The sequence below is a fragment of the Stenella coeruleoalba genome, assembly GCF_951394435.1.
Source record: "Stenella coeruleoalba genome assembly, chromosome: 1".
NCBI lineage: Eukaryota > Metazoa > Chordata > Mammalia > Artiodactyla > Delphinidae > Stenella > Stenella coeruleoalba.
The window spans coordinates 173376078-173399953 of NC_137169.1; the positions used below are offsets into that span (position 1 = coordinate 173376078).

General features: G+C 41.6%; 1 protein-coding gene and 1 long non-coding RNA gene across 5 annotated transcripts in view; both read right to left on the minus strand.

The window, feature by feature from the left end:
• The window catches only part of LOC307194204, a 100289-nt gene extending 82674 nt beyond the window's left edge, over positions 1-17615 (minus strand). Inside the window, exons 1-2 of the long non-coding RNA XR_013830530.1 lie at positions 17598-17615; positions 7295-7716 (exon numbers count right to left, since the gene is read on the minus strand). This is a non-coding gene — a long non-coding RNA (uncharacterized lncRNA). The remainder of the gene's footprint in view (positions 1-7294; positions 7717-17597) is intronic.
• A 95-nt stretch (positions 17616-17710) lies between these two features.
• The window catches only part of TSEN15 (tRNA splicing endonuclease subunit 15), a 135731-nt gene continuing 129565 nt past the window's right edge, over positions 17711-23876 (minus strand). For 3 of the 4 annotated variants that reach the window (XR_013828177.1, XR_013828178.1, XR_013828179.1), the window contains one exon: positions 17711-18563. The gene's annotated coding sequence lies outside the window, so the exon portion shown is untranslated. The remainder of the gene's footprint in view (positions 18564-23876) is intronic. The other variant, XR_013828180.1, reaches the window with a different exon arrangement.

Here is a 23876-nt window from a genome sequence, read left to right on the forward strand (position 1 = left end):
CATCATTCTGGCTTTGGGGGATGGAACCTAAGACTTTACTTTCATTAGCACCCTTACCAACCAATTAAGCTACCTGGTCCATATTACATTTCCTTGGATGACACCCAAAGAATCTAAGATTTCCAAGCTGGCTGAGTGAGTAAAGAGGTTTGGATCTTCTTGATGTCACACATTTCACACGTGTGCATGTGCATGTACAGACTGAAGCACCAGGACAGGCAATGAAGGAGAAACAGCAGCAGGGCTTCTTTTGAAAGTACACCCCACATTGATAATCTTCTATTTATAAAGGAGAATTGAGTCCCATGCATGGTGGGACTGTGACTCATTAGAACGCCTTAATTAAAGAGGAAGGCCTCCCTGGTGATGTTACTTCCTTGGGTTTATTTTGGTTATTATTATTGTTATAGTATGAGAAAGACAGTAGTGACCCGCTCTGAGAGAGGATCATTTTTCTGAGCACCACACGCTGCCGAAAAAACACTAAAATGAATTCGGAGCACAGACAGGACTGAATTGCAGCTCCTTGCTGTCCTGCAAGAAATGGTCCCTAAATGTAATTCCCCTGAATTATTATACTAGATGGCAACTCAGGCTGAGTGAGATGGATGGGGAGGAAATGACTCTCCAAGTGTGATTTAATGATAGAAGGGGCACAGCGTACGTGTGACCAGGCATACTGTATTTCCAAACACAGGCCCATTCATCCATTCATTCTTTCCATCTTCATTTATTGTATGCTCTTTTGGACCTGGGCACTGTGCTAGGTACTAGGGATAGTTGTCCTAGGCCATTGGAAGGATGTGGCAGGTCATACATCAGCACTGTAACAGCAAACCATTATACTTTCATCTTCCTTTGTGTTGGAAGTAAAAGCCAATTTTAAATCTTTTACAGTGGATTACAAAATTCTGTAAAGATGCACAAAGTGAGAGAAAATAACATGCTGAACACTTGTCTGCCCACTATCTACCTCTATCAAATCTTAACATTTTAAGTGATTTGCTTTACTTTTCTTTTTTTTTTTTAAATAAAAGATTACAACTATAATTGAAATCTTCCCTACAGGGAGGCATCATCATAAATTTGATGGTTATCATTCCCATTCGTGTTTTATATTACTCTCCACAATATGTGTCTCATGTGTGAATCCATAAGTAACTGGTAGCACTGTTTTATATGCTTTCAAACTTTATATAAATGGTACCTTGTAACACCTATTCTGTAATTTGCTTTTTTTCATTCCACATTATGTTTTTGAGATGTATCCATGTTCATACATGTAATTCTAGTCTATTCATTTCAATTCTTATGTAATATTTCATTGTATTATTATCCCATAACTTATCTATCCGCTCTTGGTGGTCATTTAGGTAGTTTCCTCTTATTTTATTCTGTTACTAACAATGTTGTAATCAGTGCTCTTCTACAAATCTCCCATTTCATTATATACCTTTATTGTTTCATTAGATTGTATGCCTAGAAGTGCAGTCTCTGGCTCAAAGTGATTGCAACCAGTAACAAAGCAGTGTGGGAGAATTTTCATCTATCCATATCCTTGCTTACACTTTTTATGGTAAGACTTCTAAAATTTTGGTCAACTTGATGAGTGAGTAATGGTATCTTTTGGTTGTTTTAATTTGTAGTTTGTTAGTTAGGGGGGACCTTGAGAATCTTTTCATGTGTTTATTGGCAATTAATGACTATCATCTTACATTTTGCCTGTTTTCTTTTTTTTTTTCTTATTGAGTTGTAGTTCTTTTAAAATTCTGTATACTAGGCCTTTAACAATTATCTGTGTTTCCAATATTTTCTCCATGTCTTGGGCTTACCTTTAATCTTTGTTTATGGTGTCTTTTGTTAAAAAGAAGTTTTAGATTTAATGTTAATGTAGTCAAATCTGTCACTATTTTTCTATACTGTTTTTATTTTTTATTTATTGTCTAAGAAATCAGTCCCTAGCTCTTAAGTCAAAGATGCTTTCCCTACATTTCCTTCTAAAAATATTATGTTTTTGTAAAACATGACACCATGAAACTCATAGAAGAGAACATAGGCAAAATATTCTGACATAAATCGTACCAGTGTTTTCTTAGATCAGTCACCCAAGGCAATAGAAATAAAAGCAAAAATAAACAAATGGGACCTAATCAAACTTACCAGCTTTTGTACAGCAAAGGAAACCATAAACAAAAAGAAAAGACAACCTACGGACTGGGAGGAAATATTTGCAAATGATGTGACTGAAAAAGGCTTAATTTCCAAAATGCACAAACAGCTCATACAACTCAACAACAACAAAAACAAACAACCCAATCAAGAAAATGGGCAGAAGACCTAAACGGACATTTCTCCAAAGAAGACATATGGATGGTCAATAGGCACATGAAAAGGTGCTCAACATCGCTAATTATTCAAGAAATGAAAATCAACACTACAATGAGGTACCATCTCTCACCATTCAGAATGGCCATCATTAAGAAGTCTACAAATAACAAATGCTGGAGAGGGTGTGGAGAAAAGGGAACCCTCCTACATTGTTGGTGGGAATGTAAATTGGTGCAGCCACTATGGAAAGCAGTATGGAGGTTCCTCAAAACACTAGAGTTGCCATAAGATCCAGCAATCCCACTCCTGGGCATATATCTGGACAAAACTATAATTTAAAACGATACATGCACCGCTATGTTCATAGCAGCACTATTCACAATAGCCAGGATATGGAAACAACCTAAATGTCCATCAACAGATGAATAAAGAAGATGTGGTACATACAGACAATGGGATACTACTCAGCCATAAAAAACCTGACATAATGCCATTTGCAGCAACATGGGTGGACCTAGGGGTTATCATAATAAGTGAAGTCAGAAAGAGAAAGACAAACACCATATGATATCACTTATATGTGGAGTCTAAAATATGACACAAATGAACCTATCTATGAAATAGAAACAGACTCACAGACATAGAAAACACACTTGTGATTGCCAAGGGGGAGGGGATGTGGGAGAGGGAAGGAGTGGGAGTTTGGAGTTAGCAGATGCACACCATTATGTATGGAATGGATAAACAACAAGGTCTTACTGTATAGCACAGGGAACTATATTCAATATTCTGTGATACACCATAATGAAAAGAATAAAAAATAAAGTATGTATAACTGAATCACTTTGCTGTACAGCAGAAATTAACAGAACATTGTAAATCAACTACCTTTCAGTTAAAAAAAAGAAAGAAAAAATGGTATTTATCATTAAGCACGTGTGGCCCATCAGTAAGAATCAAGCCAGGTGCTAGCTTAGAACCATCTATGAAACTTCAAGGAACTAATCCTAAGAAAATAATTCCAGATTTATGCAAAGATCAAGGTACACTGATGATCACCACAGTATTTTTATAAATGTTATAATTAAAATTACAAAACAAAGAGTGCTTGAATAAATTATGGTTCTTCCTCAAAAAAAAAAAGTATTACGTTTTTGCTTTCATGTAGAGCTTTATCATGCACTTGGAATTGATTTTTGGGTGTGTGATCTGTTTTTATTCTTCTCCATATGGATAACCAGTTTCCCATCCTTTTCCTGCTTTCTCGTATCAAATCTTCACTTTGTGTGGTCTTCTGTTGCTCTCTATTCCAGTGGTCTATTCTTCTATTCCTGTACCAGTATCTGCACCATTGCTATAAACTATAAAAGTCTTGCTCTCTGGCAAGGGAAATCTCCCATTTTGTTCTTTTTTCAAAACTACCACTTAAAATCCTTTGTCTTTGATCTTCCATATATATTTCAATATTAGCTTGTCAAGTACCATGAGGCAATGGATAGACTAGACCATCACTCTAGACACCAGAGCGACTTCATCTTTGCTCTGACTGCTATTACTATAGTGAGCACTAAAGAAGTGCCAGGCACATGCTAAGTGCTAATATACATTGACTCACTGAAACCTAATAACAACTCTGTGAGGTAGGTACTAATTATTATTCTCTTGTTCTAGTTGAAGTAACTGAGGATGGGTAAGATTAAGTCATTTGGCCAAAGTTCCAGGGTTATAATGAGGCATAGCCAGAGCACACCCCCTTTAACCCATTCTAACCATATGCCAGGGCTTACCTGGACATTCAAAAACTTAAATAGCTACTATTAGTAGCTACTATTATGGTGGATAAAACTATAAATAGGGCTTCCCTGGTGGCGCAGTGGTTGAGAGTCTGCCTGCCAATGCAGGGGACACGGGTTCGATCCCTGGACTGGGGGGATCCCACATGCCGCGGAGCAACTGGGCCCGTGAGCCACAACTACTGAGCCTGCGCGTCTGGAGCTTGTGCTCCGCGACAAGAGAGGCTGCGACAGTGAGAGGCCCGCGCACCACGATGAAGAGGGGCCCCCGCTCGCCGCAACTGGAGAAAGCTCTCGCGCAGAAACGAAGACCCAACACAGCCAAAACCAAATAAATAAAAACCAAAAACAAACAAACAAAAAACTATAAATATTATGACCAGAGATAAAGTCAGAAGTCAAAGCCAAAATTAAAGAGAGGAAAACCTTTCTTTTTTTCTCCCTTCCTTTCAATCCCCTCCTGCTAGAGGAAGGTAAGGACAGAGGGAACCACATTGCTTGGAGAAGAAATGCAGAGAGGCTGAGGCACAGGTGCATAAACACGCACAATAATTACCTCATTAATATCAAAACCAGTAGGAAACAGGCTCATTCCAGATGGCAGGACCGGGCCAGTCTCCTTCCTGAGGCCTCCAGCCAGCATTGCAATCCCTCTGAGGTGTGGGCCTGGTTTGCAATCTTCCTCCAGCTCCTACAGCTCTGGAGGAGTAGGCAAGACCACCAGAGAGCCCCCATCTCATCTCTCCTGCATTCACCACCTTCCTCTAATCACTTTAGGTGCTGACTTAATGGTGCCTCATGTTAGCCTTAACAGCTGTGGCCCCATTTTAGGACCAGCAGGGCTATAATCCTACCTTAGAGACGAAGGACTAACATGTGGGGAAATTACATGATTTGCCAAAGCTTTTTTGCAATACTGGACAGTGAAAGAAAAGCAGTGAGAAGAGATCAAGTTCTCAGGCATACAAACTGTCCTTGGAGGAATCCAGAGTACACTTAGTTTATTTTGTGACTCCTTTCCACTGCCCTCCTCACCTCCTCACGTCCAGCCTTCAGGAAGCTTAGATGTCCCCAAACCCCTGGCAGGGCAAAAGCCCTCTAATGGGCTTGTGCTCTTTCTTCCAGACCACACTGATTCTCTTCCCTTAGTGAAAGCCCCCATGGGCCTCCTCTCATACAGGGCAAGTCTGCAGGAGCAGATTACATGGAAAGTAAGTAAATAAGAAAACATTGGTTAGGAGTTGTGAAGGGAGCCAAGGAGCAAAGCATGTTCTAAAAACATACTCATCAACCCAGGCTGGTGGTTGGAGGATAGACCCTATCAACAGCAGCTTTTGGTATCAATCTTGACTTGGCCAAGATTGCTTGCCAGTGTGCTTGGTGACTTGGAGCGTACTCCAGACAGCCTGGAGGTCTCTGCTCCCTTCTGTGTGAGAGGAGAACCTCTAGCCTCACTCCTTCCATCTGCAACAGATCTTCCCTGTTCTCCTTGACCCCTGGGAAACATCTCCAAGACCTGGTGGTTGCTGACCTGCCTCCTTCTGATCCAGTGCACTCGTTTTTAAAAAACAAATCAATTTTAAGTCAATGGGAAAGATGTCTATTACCCAGTGGGGCCACATCATAAGCCTACTTTCCATAAAGTAGTTTGAAGTCAGGGAGGAACACAGGGAATGGAAGTTATCATTAAAAATGTACCATGGTTCCAAAGCAAGGACCAGTCCACATAGCCTGGCTGCCCTCAAATCCTGAGCAACTGACATGGCATTCCCAAATCCTTGAGGATTCCAGAGGGCAATATGCAGCAGTAGACTCCTGGGATCCTGACAGCAGAGGAAATCTAACCAGTGACCCAGCTTCTGCCCCAAAGCAGCATCCCCTAAAAGGGGGATGTATCCGCTAGCACTAGGTAGGTCCCTGTCCTTCAGAGCACTCTGGCCACCCATGGGACATTACACGGAGGTGCCTCCCAAATGGGTCAAAATGCCCTTGATGTCCAAAAGGATGACCTAGAGTTGTAACAGTAAACACAGTCCAAAATTACTGGATGATACCAAACTATACAAATCCCAACTCTTGGTATTTAACTTTGTACGTTATTTTCAAACTAACATTATCCATGTGCAAATTAAATCTTGACTATCTTAAATAAAAACAACTACCATGCCTACCACTAGATGGTTCAGAGGATGACCAGGTTAATCAAGGATTGAAAGGGGCTGGTGAATATTTACATTATAAACTGAAAGTATAAATTAGAAGCAACACTATAGGCCAAAGGAGGTAGGAGGGAGATATGGAAGTAGATCTTGACATTAATTAGGTTTTGACTATTTCCAGGAAATCAGCCCAGGCCAAATCTCATTATAACTGACACCATTAGACTAGAAATCTGTGTATTAGCCTAAGTGTTCAAAAGTTCTCCGTTGACCCTCTTTCTGTGTAAGACACAGGACAGACTCCTGGTGGTCTGGAGACGGGGTGATAAACTGGCTCTCCCTCAATGCTCCGCTTAACTAGCTCAAGTCCCTTCCCTGCTTGCTGCGTCAGTATTTACATCTGTCAAATGGGGACAGTACTGCTTGACCTGCCTCCTAATAAAATGAGAAAAAGACGTCATATCACTAGAAACCTAGTAAGAACTAGAATCTGTAATCACTCAATATTGATAAAGGATTTTCAGATAGTTTACGCCATTTGATCCTCACAATAAGGCAGTGGTTAAAACTCTATCAGATGCTAGGCACCCTTTATAGAACAAATATTTTGTAATGTCCTCTTACTATCACAAAATGATATTAACTACAAATACAACTTTAATATGTGTAAGATTTTAAAAGATAATTCTCTATAATAAAAGGAAAATTATTAAAATTTTTATAACATGGTCATTAAACGTGGGTTCAGGGACTCAACCCAGTTCTTCTGATGCCACTGCCGTGATCTTTCCAGAATCCTCTAAAATTATTTTTAAATTAAAGACAATTAAAATTAATGTTCAAGAATTCCCTAATGCCATCATTTTTCTCTCCTCAGAAAATAGGAAAACATTGTTTTTTCATCACAGTACCCTTTCATAGTAAGCCTAGTCTTGCTGTATTGGTCAGTTCTACTGCAGTAACAGACAATCCCCAATTCTCAGTGGCATACAGTGACATTTATTGTTCACTCACATTACTGAAGGCCGAGGGTTGGCTGCCGCTCTGTTCCAGTGTGTGGCTCAGCTCCACGCTGGAAGTTGGCTGCTGGGCTGCACTTTCTGGGATCCAGGCTGAAGGATCATGAGGTGTGCTGTTCCCACGGCAGAGGGAAAGAGCCAGAGAGCCGGTGATAATCCATGATGCCTCTTAAAACCACTGCTTGAATGATCCACACACAGAGTCACAAGGCAATGGTCAGGGATGTCTAATCCTCACAAGGAAGGGGAGGTGGATAATTGCCAACCGCAGTGCAATCTACCATAACAGATCAGATCCATTACGGGACTCCAGGCAGTCCTACTAGCAGACTTGAGGCAGCACACAGAAAAACTTGTTCGCCATCTTTCTCGAGACCAAGGGTCACAGGTGCAAGCACTCATAGCAAGTGGTAGGAACTGTGAAAAAGCAAACAGCCAATCCTTCACTTAAAGGAGCAGCTACTATAAGCCCCAGTAAGTGCTGCAATGAGCAAATGAAAGCCCAAGTCCTCCGATTTCTCAAGAGAAGTCAGAAAATTGGATATTTCTGTAAAACCTCCTACTTTAAAAAATGTTGACAACTATTTTCATTTTTTAAAAATAACAGTACCCTGCAGGCCAAACAAAACATCCAAAATCCAAATTTGAACCTTAACTTAATTTTTTTGTCCTTTGCTTTAGGGACATTTTAGGGATGTGGCTAATGGGGCAGGGGCATTGCTATCCCAGTAAGGAGGGAACAGATTTTTTTCCCTATTGTGTTTCAGTAACTCAGAGAGTCAGCATTCACCCAGCTCAGCGTCACTCAGGCTCCATGAATTGACTCGGGACTCAGGTCACGGTCTCACTCGTGGCCTTCAGTTTTCTTGTCCTGGGCTTGGCTCTATGAGCTGTTCCATCTCCCAAGAGATGCCTATCAGGCTGATTGACTTAGAGCTCAGATGGCAAAAGAAGAGGGTAATAATAGGACAAGAGATTGCACTCCTTTGCCTCTTTAAATTTTCATATGGAGTGCGATTTGTTAACAAGGGAGAGGTCCCGAGGTAGTGAGGGGCATCAATAATTCAGCAGAGGCTGTCAAGCTGCAAATAGCCCCATGGTGCCCAGCTGATGCTCCTGGTTGTGACACTGGCTACTCTCTCAAGCTCTAAGACAAAAGGTCACATTTCCGTCATCCAGCCCATTTCAGTCCTATCTTTCCTCAGCTCCCACTTCCTAATGGTACTGGAGACCATTGTACTTGAGTCTGTGACCATGTTTGGAGCCTGAGGCTAACCTGATCACAGGTGAAACAGGAAAGTTCCTTGAGAACAATGATGAATGCAGGAGCTCCCTCCTTGGTAGGATCTTTACTGTCAATATTACCTCCCAATCAGATGCATGTAGTGCCCAGGATTTAATAAACTCTTACCCCCATCCCCAAAACAAATGTCACTCTTTCCTGTTTGCAAGATCTCATTTCTCTACATCTTCAAAACCAAACTCAATACTCACCTGGACCTGGTCACTGACTTTCCTGGATTATGGCATGCTTTGGTCTCGGCAGAGGGATATAATGGCATCCAGCCTAAATATTGGAACATTTAAGCCTAGAATCACATAAATCTATATACCTCTTCCCACCAAGATGTATGACTTTGGGAAAGTTTCTGAAGTCTTTGAGCCTGTTTTCTCATCTTTAAAATAAGGATAAAAATACCTACCTCACTTAAGAATCAAATAAGACAGGATGTGTAAATGTATTATGATTATTTTTACAGTTTCTGAATGGATTTCCAGTTGGTTCCCTCCTCACCCTCTACATGTTGCTATTTAATAAGGCCAGATGTCTCATGGGTGAGACTGGACATCTTCATGCCAAAGCACCAATGACTCAGCTTCGGTTTTTCACCATGAGAAACAGAAATAGATGAAATTAGTGTCAGCCAAATGGTACTAGGAGCTGCCTCAGGCCTTTGTCCTAGAAAAATGGGTGATAACCAAACTCACAGTGTCGACAAACTCAGCCTTCTTTGGAAGGCCCAGCAAACGTCAGCCCCAAAGCGCAACGGGCAGCTTCAGGGTGGCATTCCTTTTCCATCACTGTTGCCAGGCAGACACAGAGCTTTGGATCCTACAGAGCCTCTTCACATAGCAGGACAAGCCCAACAATGTGAGAGAGCAGGAAAGGGGGCCAGTGTTAACCCAGTGGGTTCTGCTTAATACACCACATTGGCTGAGATGGATTTCATAAAACATTCGCAGTTGAGGCTATTAGCCAGCAGTAGGCCTGGGAAATGCTGTTCAATATCTTTTTCCATTTCTGAATGAAACAGAGAGCCGAGAGAATAATACTGTGTGATAAGGAAAGCTTTACTCCTGGCAGAGGGCGTGTCCTGTCCCCCCATGTTGTCCAGTCACTTGCTTGGGAAGAGGAAACAGAAGCAGAGCTGGGGATGAGGGTGGAGAGGAGGGAAGCTCTTGTCCCTTAAAGCAAGGTAAAAATATTAGTTTATAGTTTTAATGGTTTGCTCTTCTACTGTAATTCCCTTTGACTAGTTTAATGTCACAGTAAAGTGTAAAGTCCCTATATCACTTTGAGAAGTGATGTCATGTAGAATAAAGGGATGGGAAAATATCAGAAAAATTTTTTTCTCTCTTGTTCACACCTTCACTGGCCCTTTGGAAGCCGACTCTTATCCACTGGTCCAGGATCTGTAGGTAGTGAAAGGCAGTGAGGTGAATGGTTGCCAATAGCAGGGCTGAGAATGGTAGAAATCTCAGGAAAGATGGGCAATAAGCCCTATTCTTTCCTGACCCATCCATGGGAAGATAATCAACAAAGAATAAGAGGGGTAGGCAGACAGGCTGAGCTTGTGTTATACGACATAGTCACGTAAAGACAATCAAAATACAAAGGAAAAAGTACGCACAGTCCAAATATATAATGACTTTGCACTTTAAAAATAGTGACTTTTATTTCTCTCTGGAAAGTCTTCTCTGTTCAGAAATATCTCTATTGCCTGCGGTTCTATTATTAAGTTGATTCTTTTAGTTTATAAAGAACTTCTACTTGGAAAAATGTGACATGTTATTCTTGACCCACAACTAATATGAGTGGTGGAAAAGGTGGACACAAATCTCTCAATCTGTCCAGCGTGTGCATCTCCTCTGCCACTACTTTATTTTCACTCTTGCCATCTCCTTCCTAGGTTAGTACGATGGCCTCCTTCCTCACTGACCTCCCTGCCTCTGATTACACTCTCTTTTAGCCCCGTCTCCACCGAACAGCCAAAATGGTCTCTATTAAATGCTGGTCCATATCTCACTCCCCTACTTCAAACTTCAAAGGCTTCCTAGTGTCCTTAGGAAAAAGGCTAAACTGAATGACATTGGCAGCAACAGTCTCTGCCTATCTATCCAGACTCATAACTCACCACTATCATCACCCCATTCTGTGACCTGTTGGTAGGTCGTCTCTCTTGCTCCCAAGCCTCTGTACCCGTACCTTTGTCTGCCCAGCATCCTGTTCTCCTACCTTACCTGGACCAACCCTACAAAACCTCCTGGTCTGGACGTGAGGCTCTTCCCACTGATTCCCATGGAATTTTGCACAAACTCTATCACAGGACATGTATTCTCTGTTGTTATTATTATGGTCGTTTAATCATCCATACCTCCCATGAGACTGTCTATTCCTTGAATGTTGTATTCACTTATGTCTCGCTAGCATCTAGGCGTGGCATAAAGTGGTTCACAGTAAATAATGTTTGAATGAATACGTTTGTTACTTTAATAAGAAAATTAATGCTCAAGGGAGTGTTGGACTTACTGAAAGTCACTCAAGCTGTTTATTAATTGGGTCAGATAGGCATCTGCAGTTTTTCTAGTAAAGATAGTATCTTTTCTTTCTAAAGAAGACACAAAACCCATAGTCATGAAGGAAATGTTTGTCTACAGGACAAGATACCATTTTTGGAGTTAATATAGATGTGATGAACTGGGAGAAAACATTTGAACATAGAGGACAGGCAAAGGACTAAAAGTCATAATACCTAAAAAAAAGCACTTATGAGCCAATAAGAAAAAAATATCATCAAACTTGTTTAAAAATAGGAAAGACAAATATTCCATCTGTCAATAGGGAAGTAAGCACATAAAAAGAACTTCAATCTCAACAACAAAGCAATAATAACTTTTCACCCAATTAAATTACTAAAAATACAAAAGGTTGATAAAATGTAGTGATGGTGAAGGTATTAGGAAATGGGCTTTCTCTTATACTGGTGATAGAATTGTCAATTGAAGATGCTATATTTGGTGAAGGCCATTTTCATTATTCATCAAATTTTTAAATATGTATTTCCTAGGACCCAGTATGTTAGTTTTCTGTGGCTGCTGTTTCAAATTACTACCAATTTAGTGGCTTAAAGCAACTCAAATTTATTATATTACGGTCTGTAGTTCAGAAGAATGACATGGGTCTCACAGACCTAAAATCCAGGTATTGGCAGGATTACGTTCCTCACTGGAGTCTCTAGGGAGAATCTGTTTCCTTGTCCTTTCCAGCTTTTAGAGAGCACCCACATTCCTCAGCTTGTGAGCCTCTTCCTCCACCTTCAAAGACAGCAACTTCGGGCTAGTCCATCTCACACTGTGATCTTTCTGATTCTGTCTTTTGATCTCTTCTTCCACTTTTAAGGACCCTTGACCCTTGGCATTAGGCCCACTTGGCTAACTCAGGATGATCTCCCTATTGTAAAGTCAGCTGATTAGGAATCTTAATTCCATCTGCAACATTAGTTTCCCTTTGCCATGTAACCTGACATATTCACAGGTCCCAGGGATTAGGACATAGACATTTTTGTCGGGGGAGGTCATTAGTCTTCCTACCACTTCCAGAAATTCCACTTCTAGGAATATACCCTACAGAATTGCGCACACACACGTGCCACAAAATGTATGATCAAAGATTTTTATTTCAGTAGTGTTTCTAATAGAAAGAAAGAAGAAAGAAAGAAAGAGGGAAAGAAAGAATCTAAATATCATCAAAAGTAGAATAATTACATAATTCCATGTAATGGTCAATTACATGTGTCAATTTGACTGGACCACGAGTTACACAGATATTTGGTCAAACATTATTCTAGGTGTCTCTGTGAGGGTGTTTTTGGATACAATTAGTATCTGAATTGGTAGACCGAATAAAGCAGGTTGCCCTTCCTGATGTGGGTGGACCTCATCCAATCCGTTGAAGGCTTGAATAAAATAAAAAGCCTAACCCTCCCCCTAGTAAGAGACAATTCTTCCTGCCTGATGGCCTTCCACCTGGCACATCGGTTTTTTCCTTCCTCTGGACTCAAACTGAAACATCAGCTTTTCCTGGATCTTGAGCCCGTAGGCCTTCAGACTGGAACTAAAGCATTGACTCTCCTGGGCCTCCAGCTGCGACTCACCCTGAACATCTCGGGACTTGCCAGCCTTCACGATCACATGAACTAATTTCTTATAACAAATCTCTCTCTCTCTTTCTGTCTCTCTAATATATACATCCTATTGGTTCTGTTTCTCTGGAGGACACTGACTAATACCTCCTCCAGAAAAAGTGCAGCCCTAAGAAACAAGAAGACAGAGTTCTGTGGACCAATGTAGAAGGATCCTCATGGGATAGAGTCATGGGAAATAGGGAAATGTATAGTATGATCTAATTTGTATAAAAATCAAAAGGGACACATAAATCTGCACATATCTCTCTATAAATGCATAGAAAAGGGACTGAAGGCTGCATATTGGACTTGTAACAATGATTATCTCTGAGACTGGAAGTGGGATGGGGGCCTCGTGGTGAAAGGGGCTTTCATGTATATTTATTTCAATTGTTTGAATCTCTTATAATGAGAAAGTATATATAAATTATTTGTGCTATTTAAAAAAAAATCCCTTGTATACAGGGAATTTTTTCTAAGAAACTGGCTTACAAGTTGCAATACCAATGTGTGAATTTACAAGAAAGAAGGTTTCTTTCTAGCGACTGTCAGTAACACAGGAATAATACTCAATTTCTGACACCTTACAGGATATTTTCCTAATAAAAGAATAGGTAAGAAACCAAATTAGTGAACAGAAAGGACGCGTTAAGCATGAAATCAGAGCACAGAAAATCAGATGTCCTTGAGGGATGTTTCATCTTAGCTGAGGTTTTAACTCCAGTGAATTATCCAATTGACCCTGACACTTGGGCCTCTAGACACAGCCTCTCTTTCTGATAATAGCTGTGTCTCTCTGCTCTGAAGAGTCACTTGAGAATTACTAGCAAACTCTCACTCTCCCACTGCCATTTTGAGAATCTACATTAAATCTACCTTTCCTATTTGCACAAAGCACTGCACGGTGTCCACTCTCTCTCTCTTTTTTTTTTAACAGATTCTGAGATTATCTTCCATCTCTTTTGGCATTTTCAGTTTCCTGGCAGAGGACAGAGGTCTTTTGCATCCCCCAGTAAACACAGAATAGAGTGGGAAGCCTCGGGGGCATTTTCTGCTAGACAACTGAGTCCATTCATGGTGGGGCTCTTTCTTTGCCTTCCCGACCTTGTCTCTGGGTCTATGATTTCAACTTACTTTGGGGAACTGAACTCTTATTGACTATACTGAATTATCTTCCAAGGCTGTGTGACCTTGGGTTATGTCATTATTCTTTGTCATGATTGTTTCTTTCTTTTATCTAAGATAAGGAAGTCAGGCAGTTACACAGGAATAATACTCAATTTCTGCCACCTTACAGGACCATGGAGAGGTTAAAGTAAGGAAACATTTACCCATTCAACAAATGTTTGCTGAGGTCCTTTACTCTGCCCAGCTCCATGACAGGTTCTGGAGACACAAAAAAAAGAATAAGACAGTCCCTGCCTTCACAGCACTCACAGTCTTATGGGAAAGACACACAAACAATTATAATACAGAATAACAAATGCTAACATAGTGTGTTATGTTACACCCTGGAGGAAGTAGGGTTAAGTAAGATTTGGGGAGATATTATAACTCTTGAGCAGAATCTTGAAGAAAGAGCAGGAAACAGGACGAGGTGAGAAAAGCATTCAAGACCGAAGGGACAGCATGTAAAAATGCACAGAAGTAGGGAGAGGACTGCAAGAGTTGGATTGGAATAGAGTGTAATAGATTGAAGATAGCCCTGAATTCTTTGATACTCCCCCTTAAGAGGTGGGGTTTATGTTTGAATCTGGGTGGGCTCTGTTTGACCGATACAATACAGCAGAAGTGGCACTCTGCCAGTTTTCAGGCCCAGGCCTTAAGAGACCTGTATATTCTACTTCTTGTCTCTTGGAACCCAGCCACCATGCTGTGAGGAAGCCCAAGGAGCCTCAGGAAGAGACCCAAATGGAGAGGAACTCAGATTCCCTGGGTGAATTCCCTGCTGACGACCAGCACCATCTTGCCAGCCATGTGAGTGAGGTGTCATTAAGTCACTAAGTTTTACATTAAAAATTAGCAGTAATTACTGAAACATGGAGGTAAAAAGAGGGGAGAATCAGGATCAGACCCCCAGGTCTCCAGGTATAGGTAACACGATGGAGATTCCTTTCTCAAAGATAAGATTTAGAGGTAGAGCAGGCTTGGAGAGTGGAGGAGGTGAGAGGGGCATTGGAGGGTGATGATAAGTTCAGTTGGGGACCTACAGAGTTTGAGAAGCAAGGGGTTATCTAGTAGAGATAGATGGTACAGTTGGACATACAGGTATCTGCAACTGGAGAGAGATCTGGACTAGAGGTATGCGAATGATATTTACAGAGGGAGACTGCATGACTGCGGATACAAACACCTATGGGGAATATACATAAGTAAGAAGAGAAGAGAGCTCAAAAGGAACAATCACAATGGGTAGCAGAAAAAAGTCCATGAAGAAGCCGCCAAAGAAGTGAGAGCAGGGAAGTAGGGCAGAGAGTTTACCCTTTCTGCTCCTGGTGAGCAGTGCTTCTGATCACAGAGTGGAGGCTGTATTCAAGGCTTCACACTGAACCCGATTCAAGGTCAGGGAAGCATCCTTGATAGGCAAGCCATGGTTCCCTGTGCCCTGTTCTGTTGCTTATGGGCAAAAATAAACTCAGGCTGCAACTGGGAGCGTGACAACCAACAAGCCAACCTCATGAAGGCTTTCACCCTTCCCTCTCGCTATTTTGGCCTTTCCTCACCTAGGTGCTGGGGTTTCTCCTGGTCCAGGAGGCCAGGAAGACAGCCCTGACTTTGCCTTTGAAAAAAAAAAACAAAACTAAGAAGTGCATTGGTGTTCTGTCTCTGAGCTAAACACGAAAAGAGGACTCTTTTCCATTTTGTGTGAAGCTTTTCTTCCCCAAGCTGCACACCTAGACAGATGGGGGAGCAATGGTTTATTGATGCAGTGGAGCAGTGACTAGGAGAGTGGATGAATATTTTATGGGCACCAGTAGCAGTTAATAAATCATGAGGCGCTGCAGACAAGTGGGTCGCTCACTCCACCCTGGACAATGGCTGCTGAGCTCTAGTCAAGTGGAATCTCCTTTTCTGGCATCTCCAATCTGTCCTGAGTGCTGTAGGGAAGCTGGCATGACATTTCTGTGGGTCTTGATTTCTCAATTCAGTATATGCAGAGGAAAGTTAGTACTTCTGTTTTTAGCTATTGCCAACTAGATGAAGCTCTCATTAGGCAGATTCAGAGGAAATTAACCTAGGAATCAAAAGATTTGGCTTCTGGTCCCAACTCTGCTGATGGCTAGCTGGGTGGCATTGGACAATATACTTAACCTCTCTGAATAATAGTTTCCCATCTCTAAAACAAAGAGATGGATGGATTGGTAATCTTGAAGCTTCCGGTCAGTCTTACGATTTTCTGAGTCAATGAGTTTCTTGAAATGACAATAAATGACTCGTGATGCTGAGTGATCTGTTTCATAAATGATCCTTAATAAAAGTTTCTGTGCTGTATGCTTTGTTTGTAAGGAGCATTGACACAACCTCCCTTCCACGTCTAAGGACAAGGGTGCCTAATTTTTAGAAAAGAGAAAAAGAGAAGAAAAGCAAAAACATAGACCTACTCAATAATTAGCTTTGGAAATAAGTACAGAAATGATGAGTACCATTTTGCCAGACTCAATATTTGAGGTTGGTTTATTTATCTATTTATGATTTACAACTTTAACTATATCCAAAAGGAATTTTAGCTGATTACACCAGTAATGAAAACAGCAATGGCTGGTTATATAAACAGAAGTTTCAGCACTATTAAAATTGCCAATTTTAATAATAAAAATAATATGACCACTATTGAATGTTTACTCTGTGCTAATCCCTATATGGAGTATTTTACAAACATTATTCTAGTTATTCCTCATTAGTCCCAAAATAATGGCACACTGATAAGAAAACTGGGCTGAGAAAGATAAATTTCCTTGCCCAAGGTCACCCAATTAGTGAGTGGCTGAGATGAGATTCAAAACCAAGCCTGTCTGATTCTAAATACACTATTATTGTAATAATAAATGATAGCTAAAACTTGCATTGAACTTACTATGAACTAGAAACTAGTCTAAGCAGCTCACCCATCTGGATTCTCTCCATCTTTCCCTGCCTTTGAGCTATTTTATAACCCTGTAAATTGTAAAACACAGATAATAATACAAATTATTCATATCCATAGAAATGCAAATTAATTGATTATTGCCCTGTGGGTGGACACATCTTGCATCTATTAGTAAATTCATTTCTGAAGTCCTTATGCTCTATTTCTGTATGGTTCTTGGAATTCTTTAAACCAGTCGTAATGTCTTATTGGTTCATTCGTTTACTGAATTAAACACAGTATTTGACACGTGTTCATTTTATATTTATAGGACAGCATGATTTTACCCTTTTTAAAAAATATATCCTTCATCAGTGTATCATGCACATTCATGTGTTCTCAGAGAGGGAGAGAGTGACACAGCTCTGCAGCATGGCTGCTGCCGCCGGTGTGTGTGAGCACAGCAGGAGATGAGGCCAGGCCAGGCCAGTGCACCAGCCTTCTCTGCCTCTCACATCTGTGATGTGGTGGTCGCGCCTGCTGCTAACTAAGCTGGTTGCAATCACTGGCTTGGCTGCTCTACCCTCTGGGTGGCCTGTCTAATGACTGCTCCTACACCTCTCACTGCTGCAGCTGCTGCCAGAGCATTGCCCAGCTGCCTCCTATTTTGCAGAGTCTTTTTAGGGTCTGTCTATAGACTTCCAGAGCCCTGCTTTCCCCAACAGTGCTAAAGACAAGGGCAGTAGAGACTGAAGGACAGAACTAACCAGCTTTCTGGAGCCATCCCTCTTCTTTTCTGAAATTGCCTTTTAAACGTAAAGATAATGGGGTCCCGTTCGGTGAGCATAGTATTGTGCACCATCACAATCAAACCACTAGGATAGTGTTTCTCATACTGCGTGCCAGGGAACACGGGTGTTCCGTGAATAACTTGTAGATGTGCTGTGATAAATGGAAAAATACTTTCAAGTCTTATGATAACCATTTTATCATGATAGTGATAATTATCGAAGCAATTTTATTTCCTTACCTTTCAAGATCAAATCACTTTGTTTTTACCTTATATAACTTTGGGGATTTTGTTGTTGTCCTAAGAAAACAGTTTTTACAGAAACATCTTATATGCCTATGCATAAAAATATTATCAGTGGGGTTTCGTGATATCAAAACTTTAATAGATGTTCTGTTACAGACCTGGAACCTTCATCCTGTAACACAAAAAGTATAAGAGTTGAGGACTTTTGAAAAAAGATGGAGGTCTTTTTAGCAGCACAAAATCTAGACTTTTTTCTTACCTTTAGGTTTGGGAGCCATGAAAACCCTCCTGCCCCCTCCACTACTACAGGGCAGACCAGTGTAGGAGATCCCAAGTGCCAGTTATCAGGGGGCTGTGACATTCCACACACAATAGGTTTAACAGAGAAAAACTATGTTCCAAACAGATCTCCACAGTGGTTGAAAATAGTTGTTGAAGATGCTGTGCTCAAAATCAGAACTTTAAACAATTATAAACAGAAACACAGAATTCTCTGCAGTTGGCATTAAAATCTTGAAATGAGAGAATTACCATTCTGATGCAAACCAGCTTGAAAACAGAAGAGAAAAAACATGAAAGGGATCGACTGTTACATGTTGGTGATCTCTAAGAATCCGGAATTACTCCTCTTCTCTTTGTGGTGTGTATATTCTCTCTCGCTGACCTTCATTCACTCCCTGGACTTCAGCCACCTCCTCTGTGGAACAGAATCCCAGGTCCCACCTTAGCCCGGAGTTCTTGCCTGAGCTCCTGACCCTACTGGGGCAACTCTGTTTGGATATCTCACAGACACTGATGTGTTTTCTTCATCCTCCCACCTCACGAACCCACCCCTCCATCAGCTCTTTCCCTTACACTCTTTGCTGTGGAGAATGACACCATCATCCACTAAAAACATGGGAATTATTCTTACGTCTTCCTTATTCACACATGTCCAATCCATTGCTAAATCCCATCTATTCTATCTCCTAATTATGTCTCCATTGTCTTCTTTCTCTTCATCCTCTCTTGCCATTATATCAAATCAGGGCCTCAAAATCTCTTTCTTGGTTCCTGAAAGCTCATTTTAACTGGTTTACCTGCCTTTTAGTCAATTCTCACCAATGGTAGATTGATCTCTGTACAGTGTAAATTTGATAATGTCACTCTCTTTTACAAAAAATCCTTCTGTGTCTTTCCATGGCTTTTCATTATCTGAGCCCAGTTTACCAGTTCAATCCCATATTTTACCAGGCTCCCATCCTACCATAAATTTTATGCCAGCCACGCTAAATTGCTACAGATCCCCAAATATGACATATTCTCCGTTATGGCCATAGCTCTTTGTTGTGCTACTGTCTCTGCCTCTTGAACTCACTTATCCACTTCGCTAATTTCTTCCCCCACAAGGCCTTCCTGGAACCTCCCAGTTAGCCTTCAGTGCCCCTCTCTTGTGTGCTCATGACATCCTATGGGTCCACTCGGTCAAAACCTTTACTGAGCCCACTCTACCGAAATTGCCAATATAGAGAGAAAGCATTTAGGAAAAAAAACCCTATACTTCTTTCTCTAGTATTTTCTTTTTTTTTTTGAACTTTAGAATTTTATTTATTTTTTATACAGCAGGTTCTTATTAGTTATCTATTTTATACGTATTAGTGTATATATGTCAATCCCAACCTCCCAATTCATCCCACCACCCCCGCCACTTTTCCCCCTTGGTGTCCATACGTTTGTTCTCTACATCTGCGCCTCTATTTCTGCTGATACCCCTGTCCTTTCTTCCATTTAGATAAGATGGGCAGTCTCTACTCACTACCCTTCAGAGTAAGGCCGCTAAGTGAAAAATTCAAAGAGCAGGAAATCAGTTAATATTAGCTTTTTGAGTTTCTGCAAGTAGACTCAAGTTGGCCGTTCATTGTTTAAAGGAGAATATTTTAAAAGATCAAAAGCCTAGGTCAGGAATGTTTTACAGCACAAAGTTCATTCTGATTTGGAAGATTTTATGGACTGGCGCCAGAGAAAAAGGAAGCAGAAGCAAGAGTGAGTAAGCCACTGGCGAGTGACTCTGAGGGTGGGTAAGCGTGGCCCAGGAAGGGAGGAGAGCTTCTTTTTCTTTTTTCTTCTTTAACTTTTTGTTTTATATTGCAGTATAGCCAACTAACAATGTTGTGATAGTTTCAGATGCATAGCAAAGCGACTCGGCCATACATACACATGTATCCATTCTCCCCCAAACTCCCCTCCCATCCAGGCTGCCACCTAACACTGAGCAGAGTTCCCTGTGCTATACAGCAGGTCCTTGTTGGTTACGCATTTTAAATATAGGGGAGGAGAGCTTCTAAGAGTTTCACTTCCCACATCCAAGAAGGGAACCAAAGGAGCTGGGAGTGAGTCGGTGGCTCTGAAGGGAACTTTCAGCGGGGAGTGGGAGGGTACAGTGTGTCTTGCATGAATTGGTCACTGAAAGTCAGATGTGAGCCCAGACCCCAGAGCAGATGCCCACACATGTTAGACAATGGTGTTCCTCCCACTGATGTGGAGCCAATGGAGTCTAAATGTAGTCCCGAGGACGAAGGGCAAGGGGAAAACCTCGAATTGTCTATCATTCTGAACTGGCTAGAAGTAAACTTCTCACTATAAGCATAATGAGAGACCAAGATAGAAATTTAATGTCGTCGTAGAAAAGGCTGTTATAATTCGTGCTGTCTTGAATCTGTGACTTAGAATTACTACTTGTGGCTCCTGTTTAATAGTCAGCTTTCTCCACTGGATTGTGGGCTCCTGGAGGACAGGGACTATTTGTATTCATCTTTGTAACCCCAGTCCAGTCATAGTGCAGAGACTCAGTAAATGCTGTCAGATGGAAAACAGTGAATAAACCAGCAAACCTGGATGACGAAGGATGAGGATCCAGACAGAAGCAGGGCAGGGTAATTTCCCTTGGTCAGATGTGATTTTCCTTAATGGAATTAGAGCTGAATATCAGAAATAAAGCATATATTATTTGTTCTTCTGTCTGTTAAGATAAGCTTGTTCAAATTAACTAGTAATTAGGTGTATTTATTTTTCACTAAGTGTGAATTTAGTCATTCTCATTTAATCTTCTTGTTGAGATTATGATGATAACTCAAGTGAAGATTTGTTACATTGTCCACTTGGATGATGTCTAAAATTTACTTGAAAATACTTTAGCTTAGTACTGTGATATAAATGTGTGTGTGTGTGTGTGTGTGTGTGTGTGTGTGTGTGTGTGTTGGTTTTACTCTACATGCTAGGGGTAGGTGATTAACATCCTAACCTGGAATTGACTGTCCAGATGTGCTTAGTTAGATTTTAAAAGTCACACTGAGGAGTCCACACTCCAGAGTACTTTGAGTGCTTCCATTATCTCTATCTCCATCAGCAGTGAAGGGGTTATTCAGTAGCATTTAGCGGAGTTAGAAATAATCTTCAAAGACAATTTGAGTAGTGTCCAATTGTGACTAGCAAGGTACAGACATCTCCACCTGTGCATGAATCTGTCCCACCCAGCATCCTAATACCTCTCAGTGCGATGCCCCAGCCTAGAAGTCCCATTTGGTCCTGTGTCCCATCTCTAACCAGAGGATTTACTGTCGGATTCTGACTCGATGGCTAGCGATCCCCCCAAGATAATATTTCTGTATCTGCCACTAGTGAAATTGTCATACAGGGCGCCTAGCAGAGGGACTAAGGCAGGGAGCCAATAAGAGCACATTGTACGACTCCTTGTGTCTGTGTGCTGCTAAATGTTTGGGTGTGCGTTGCAGGATTTGTTTTCTTTGTAATGGACCACTTGGTAGCAAGTTTCTTGGGAATGAGACCTAGACACTTCCTCTACCTTTAGCATTGGAGGCCACCATTATTTGCCAAAAGAACCCAACAGTTGTGAATGACCAAATTGGCTTAGATGAGCTGACAACACAGCACTTAATACAATGCACATTATCATTGCTTTTTCCTGACATTTCAGCTTTCTGTAGATAAAGATATAAATACATACATCACAATGAAAAAATTTCCACATTATTTCTCTCCTTAATATCCTGACTCTAATATTTTCATAGCATGGTTGACCCTTGCATGTGTCATCCACTGGAATGTCACTGCTCTCTTCATCTGAATTTCTTTCTGGCTTGTACTTTATCCTATTTATCTTGGATGCCCCTCTGAGCCTACTATAATATCTCGCCAGGAAGAAGCCCTCATCATTAAATGTTTGCTGGCTGGAATGTCATGAAACAAGCTAGATGACAGTGGTATCAGAGTCGTCCTCATTGCAAAGCCCTACCACCTTCTGAGGTCACAGCTGATACTCCAAGAAAAGAAAGGAAAAAGCAGTATTGTCACGAAGGGCTGGGCCCACACCCAAAGTTGTTGGGGACAAAAGTACAGAACCCATGTGGCCATGAAGACAGAGAGAGGGCAGACCCTGATCTGATTGTAGGTTGCCTTCCCATCACTGGGTAGGCAGCAGACTGAGAAAAGTATTGTCCAGCTTTGCTGGGAGGAAGGAGACCACCATGGAGAGGGGATGAGTAGCCCAAGAGAACATCTTTACAACAACTAGATTTTTCAACCCAGTAGCCACGTCTGTCAATAAAATATGAGATTGAAGCATTACTGTTTTACTTGCCACAGATAAGACTTGTGTACAAAGCATGTCAGTTTGTCATCACTAGACTGGGGCTGCTGAGGAGAAGCTCTGACCCAGCATGAGCCCCTTAAGAAGGCAGAATAGGCTCTGAGAGAATGAATCTGACCGCAGAGTCTGGCCCAGAGGCCCAGAGGAGCGTAGGGAGGTGCAGCTTAGTCACGGGTCACTAAATGGCCGGCACCTGGTGGCAGGGCATTGTTTTGACTAAGGCCACTTGGGTTACCAACCTACCCAGACAGCCTTTAAAGCACGGAGGCAATTTGTGGGAAAGATATTGGTAGGAACTTCAGCCAGGCTACAAGAGAACACCAGGAATGGCTGTTCCGATAAGTAGCTGCTCTTTCCTTTACCGAGGGTCCCATGGCAGTTCATCTGGCATTACTGGTGTCTGCCCAAGAGCTTCACTGTTCACTTTTGCACTATTCACTCTCTCCAGACTGGCTTGGCTTTGCTTTCTCAAACACCATGGGAATGGTTGGACACAGACTCTCATACCTGAAGGGGATGATAGAGAGCTAAAGATGGGCCCTTGACCCAAGTCACTCTCTGGATCATTCAAACCTCCCTAATCACCACCCAACCCCATTACTGTCGCCACCACCACCAGCAGCAATCACGTCACTGGCCAGTCATTCTACAGCAGCATTCCTATACTTGCCAGCCGGACAGTCATCTGGGGCTACTTATTAAAAATACACATCCTGGGACTTGCCTGGTGGTCCAGTGGTTAAGAATCCACCTTCCAATGCAGAGGTCACGGGTTCGCTCCCTGGTCTGGGAACTAAGATCCCATGTGCCATGGGCAACTAAGCCCATGCGCCCTAGAGCCCGTGTGCCCTAGAGCCCGCATGCCACAACTAGAGAGAAGCCTGTGCGCCGCAACAAAAGATCCTGCATGCCACAACGAAGATCCCTAGTGCCACAACTAAGACCTGATGCAGCTAAATAAATAAATAAATATAAAAAATATATATACATCCTCAGGCTCCTCTATTGGAAACGCTGGGGTGGGGCTCAGGAAGCTCTACTGCTATTAAGTACCCCCAGGCCACTCTAGAATTGGGCAAGCTTGAAAACTGCACTGGAGCAGTTCTAGAATTTTATTTATTTAGCATCAGAATAGCCTGGGTGCTTATTATTAATACAAATGCAGAGTTCTACCCCAGAAGCCCACAAAAGATTCTACTTCGAAAGCCAAAAGCCGTGGCACAAGACCCTAGGGATTGCAATTAATAAACATTCCTAGATGATTCTGACAGAGAGGTCCATGGGCCTCACAGTGAGAAGCATTATTTTAGAGAGAAGCCCCATCTAACTTCACACTCTCAGTCTCTAGCCAGTATGATTTGGGAG